The sequence below is a fragment of the Myotis davidii genome, unplaced genomic scaffold, assembly GCF_000327345.1.
Source record: "Myotis davidii unplaced genomic scaffold, ASM32734v1 scaffold515, whole genome shotgun sequence".
NCBI classification, from domain to species: Eukaryota; Metazoa; Chordata; class Mammalia; order Chiroptera; family Vespertilionidae; genus Myotis; species Myotis davidii.
In genome coordinates this window covers 548149-553546 of record NW_006286242.1, presented here as the reverse complement: position 1 = coordinate 553546, position 5398 = coordinate 548149, and positions in this window count along the sequence as shown.

Below are 5398 nucleotides of genomic sequence, written 5' to 3'. Positions count from 1 at the left end.
GTGGAGACCCAAACTGTTATTTGAAATGCCCTGCACAGAAAACCCACATGCTATTCATTCATTCATTCATTCATTCATTCATTCAATAAGTAAGCATTATTCTGGGCATGGGGATTACAGCACTGAACAAAATATAATTAAAGAAACATACCTCTCAGAGAGCTTACAATATAGGGGAGTGAGGACCATGGATAACATACTGGTAAGTAAATTAAACATGACTCTAAATGGTGAGAGATAAATATCAAGGTGGGAAGAGGGTAGGGGATGCAGGTGAGAGGACTCACTGCTTCAAACAGGAGGCTTAGGAAGAGCCTCCTAGCTGATGACATCTGAGCAGACTCAAAGGAGGGAAGACCTGTGGCTACCTAGAGACAGAGTATCCAGGCAGGAGTAAAGGCCTTTAGTGGAGTGGGCCTGTCTGGTGGGAAATGGCAGGATGGTGGTGATGGGGTGAGAGAATGAGCCACAGTGGTAGGAGGAGCCACCATGGAGCATGGAGAGCCCTGGGAGGCCTCTTTGGAGGAAGGGAGAAAGAAACCGGGGGCGCGGGGGGGGGGGGCATAGGGAGGCAGGGAGAAAGGAAGGAAGGATGGAAGGGGGAGGGAGGGAGACAAGGGAGTGGGAAGCATTGGAGGGTTTTGAGCAGAGGAGAAGGTGATACTTTGATTATGTCTGAATTGTTTACACACTCACACTCCATGTGAAGCCAGGTCTCAGCATGGTTCAGATATTCATAGGGTTGTCATCCAGCAGATGTGGCAAATAAGCATAGCTGTCAGGGAATGCAATATTGAAGTCACTATCTGAGGACTTAGAACAGTGGTTCTCAACCTTCCTAATGCCGCGACCCTTTAATACAGTTCCTCATGTTGTGGTGACCCCCAATTTCATTGTTACAAATTGAACATAATTAAAGCATAGTGATTAATCACAAAAACAATATGTAATTATATATGTGTTTGCCGATGGTCTTAGGCGACCCCTGTGAAAGGGTCGTTCGACCCCCAAAGGGGTCGCGACCCACAGGTTGAGAAGCGCTGACTTAGACAATGATGGGACTTTGTCATAGATGTGACAGGGCTGATGTTGGAGAAGTCAAGACACAGATAAATTTCCAAACTGCATGGATGGTCACTATGGAGGGACCTAGGGGAATCCCCAGGGGAGGCCCTGCCTGTACCCTGCACTGCACTCACATGGTGGTGCCTGCCCTGTGCCCTCCAGCCCAGGCAGGAGGTGCCTCTGTTCTCCTGTCCTGCACAGTGTGTCTGGCACTGAGCTTTCACTTGTAAACCACACCACTGACAAGCATGGCAATAAAACGTCATTGTTCCTGATGGCAGTAGTCTGCTTTTTTAACCTTTGGCTTCCTTTTTTTTCCTGGTATTTGTATACATCTGGTTCTGGTAAAATAAAAAAGATTCACTCTGTTTACAACTGTACTTCATGCTCAGCCCGGGGTTTTGCTTCCACCCCTCCAGCTGAGGGAGAAGTGAAAGTGCACCTGCTGGCAAGAACCCGGTCCAGGCAGGTCAGTGCCCACTGGGTCCTCGGCCTCTCCCTGTGTGGTCAGGATGCCATCTGAAGGTAACTGATTAGGAAGGGGCATTCCAGCAGATCCCTTGATGGGGCTCCCTGGACCACCATGCCTCCTGAGATGTGGCTCTTGTGCCGTGTGGCCTTGTTTACTATTTCTATCATCTACTGTGTTTGCTTGTGTTGCAAAGCCTTCAATATGTGGGAAGCGCCTCACCTATAAGTGCTCCCCAACATCTGAGTGTAGAAAAAGAGAAAGGAAGGTGCCAGAAGGACGAGGGCCCCTGCAAGGCCCACAGTGAAAGCCGCTCAGTGGCGCCGAGAAAGGGGGAGAGAAGTGGGACAAAGGCTTGGTGAGGGGCTTCCCCAGGCCCTTAACTGCAAGTGAGCCCATCTGCGCTTCCTGACGCATAAAGAGGGCCAGGCAAAGCTAAGGGTCGCCCAGCCAGGTCTCAGGCTGCCCTTCAAGTCTCATTGTGTGACAGGAAACCTCAGTCAGACAGACACCAGACGTGATCCAAGCAGATTCTTGGAGATGCAACCATGGAGCACAACCCATGGCCAATGCTACCCTGACCACAGCAGCGGCAGTGTGCTGTGCACAGGGCTCTGGCATGTCTTCTCTCATTTCCCCCCACTTTTCCAAGAAGGAAAGGGACATCCTGATATTTCCACTTTACAGAAGAAGAAAGCTCCTCAGAAACATAATTTGCCCAAGTTTCCACTGACCTACATGACTCCAGACCCACATGACCTTGTGGATATAAATGAATAATGCACAGAGGTACACAAACACCCCACACCCACACATGCACACCTATACATCACCACGGGCACACACACATACACATGCAGCCCACATGACATACCACACCAAGCACTCTACACATCTCACCACATAATACAAAAGTGCATATCCAAAAATGTGATAGAAAAGAAAAATTTTTAAAATATTCAGATTGACTAGTGTTCAAAGAAGTACAACTTGAAGAAAATATGAAACTGACCACATTAAGGAAAATACTACCGTGTGTTGAAAGTATGGACTCCAGAATCAAACTTGCTGCATTAAGTGTCACCTGTACTGATGACTTGCAAGGTGACAGTGGGCAAGTTAGTTAGCTTCTGTGTCCCCTCCAGCTCCTCTGTGATATGGGACAATAGCACCTACTTCAGAATGTTGGCTGTGAGAACTTCCTAAGTAAAAATATGCCACTCAGAGAACTAACACACGGCCCAGTGTTATTATTATCGTTCCCTTTACTGCTACTGTTTAGGGAGCTACAGAACAAGTCCTCTCCTCGCCATTGGTGGCAAGGACTCTCTGAAGGAGATTTGATAAATTATATCCAAATCCTTAAAAACTGTCATCCCATACCACCCGTAACCCCTTTATCCTGAGGACATATACCGAGAGGCAGTCACAGATTTATATTTAAGCATGTTCATTGCGGGATTATTAATAGCAAAAGAAAAAATGGAAACAACCTAAAGTTTCTAGACCAGGCCACTCAAACAAGAAACCTTGAAGACATCCTTTGTTCCTCCCTGACATCCAGCTAACAGCCACACCTGTCCTTTCCACCTTCCTCAGGAATCTGACCACACTCTGCAGCATCCAGCCGTCAGGGCTCTGCCAGCGCAGGACTCCCTCAGGGAAGCCTCCCAGCCCCTGCCCGCCACTGACCGACCTGGTAGGGTCCCTCTGTTCCACACTGGTGTGACGCCCTGCCCTTTTCCATTGCACTCAGCACTTTTGTAATGACTGGTTCCCACTTCTGCCTCTTTCACCAGGTGAGGAGCTCCACACAAGCTGCATGCTGCCTTTCTTATTTACTTTTGTACACCCAAAGCCTGCAACAGTGCCTGGCACACACAGTTTCCTGATTGAGGAACAGCAAGTGAAAGAAGGAATGTAATTCAGCTTTAAAGCTATATTCTTAACAAATCCATATGGCAAAATGCTCATGAATACAATATTAAATGAGCAAAATGTCCACAAACTGTCTATCACACGATGTTAACATTATTATCCATAAACATATGTGTAACAACCCAGATGAAAGGCACTAAATTGTTAGCAGTGGTTACTCCTGGCCATTTTTATTTTTTCTTTATTTTTGCATCTATTTTCCAATAAGCATCTATTTCCTTTGTAATCATGAAAAGAATGGATGAAGATAGATACAGCAAAAGATTCAGGACTTTTTTTAAAAATATATTTTTATTGATCCAAGAGAGGAGGGGAGGAGGAGAGAGAGAGATAGAAACATCAGTGATGGGAGCGAGTCATTGATCTGCTTCCACCTGCATGCCCCACACTGGGGATCAAGCCTGCAACCCAGGCATATGCCCTGACCGGAATTGAACCTTGACCTCCTGGTTCATAGGTCGACACTCAACCAATGAGCCATGCCGGCAGGGCCAGGACTTTTGAAATGAACCATAATTTGAGTCCAGGATTGAGGCACCCTGTGAAATATCCACATTTGAACTGGCCTGAGACATATGTCTATTACACCTGACACTTTCAGAGCAGCTCACACAATCGCTGGTGTTTCCCCCAATAAACAAGCCCTTCCTTTCTTGTGGGGACCCGTTAGGCCGAAAGCAGCAGAGTGGGTAAATAGAGGTTTCAGAAAGACAAGATTTTTTTTTTCTTTTTCCTAAAAGAAAAATTAAGGGTAAACTAGTCTTTTATTATTTTTAACTTTTATAAGTCACCATACTCACACATTCGGATTAATGTTGTAGAGGCTCTTACTGGAAGACTTATTCCTATGTTCCCATAGCAGCATATTTTACTGTTGAAAGGTGTCTATGTGATAGCCCCCACAGTGGGGCCATCAGAGTGTCTCTAGGCCAGACTTCCCAGGACTTGAAAACCTCTGCAAGCCCAGGGACCCAGCACACAGATGGAGGCCCTTGGATGGATCTAAGGAGGTTGGGACCTAGTGTGAGGGGTGTTGGCAGAACTTGGGACATTGGTTTCAAATCTTGATCTGGACTCAATATTTCCAAATTTCTTTTTTAGCCTGATTTCTCAGCACCTCAGTTTCCCACCAGACAAACTGGAATACTTATGCCTCTCTCTGAGGCAATTTTAAGGAGTAGTGAAATTCACAGCATGCCCCCTGGGAAGTTGGTATTCTGCCCTTCTGCCCTCAGTCTCTCTGAAGCAGGTCACCAAATGAGGAACAGTGGAAGGAAAAAAGTAGGGCTGTTTAGCCCAGAGAAGAGTAGAAAAAGGACTGGAAGGTAGAACATAAAAATTGTCATCTGCACAAAGGACAGATCTGTTGCATGTGGCTTCCCAGGGTAGAACTGGAGCCAGTGGTGGAAGGTCTAAAAAGTCAGATTTCTGCTTCACTATAACAAGAACCTTCTCAGATCAAAGAGTGACCCAAGAGCCTGCTTTCTAAGGTAGTACTGAATATTTCAGTGGTGGTGACTGACCACAGGATGGTTTTGGTAGAAGGGGATCCCTGTGTTGAGTTGAAACTAGATAGATAACCTCTGATAGTCCTCCCAACTCCAAGAACTTAAGTTTATGCCATTCGGCCTTTTGTCTTTTGAAACTGCTTAAAAATAATTTCTAATTCCTCCTTAATGCCATTTTATCTAGGCCTGGCCAGAGCTGCAATTGCCAGAGGGCCTCCATCCCTTCTCCCCACAATGATGGAAACTTGTCTCATTTATGACTATCTCCTCATTACATGAAAAACTCACATTATGGGGATTGCCTTCCCAGAATGAAAATCAGAACTCAAATTCCCAACCTTCCTTTCAGGAAGGATGAAGTCTTGACCATTTAAAGCAAGCATGTCAAACTCATGGCCCATGGGCCACATGTGGCCCA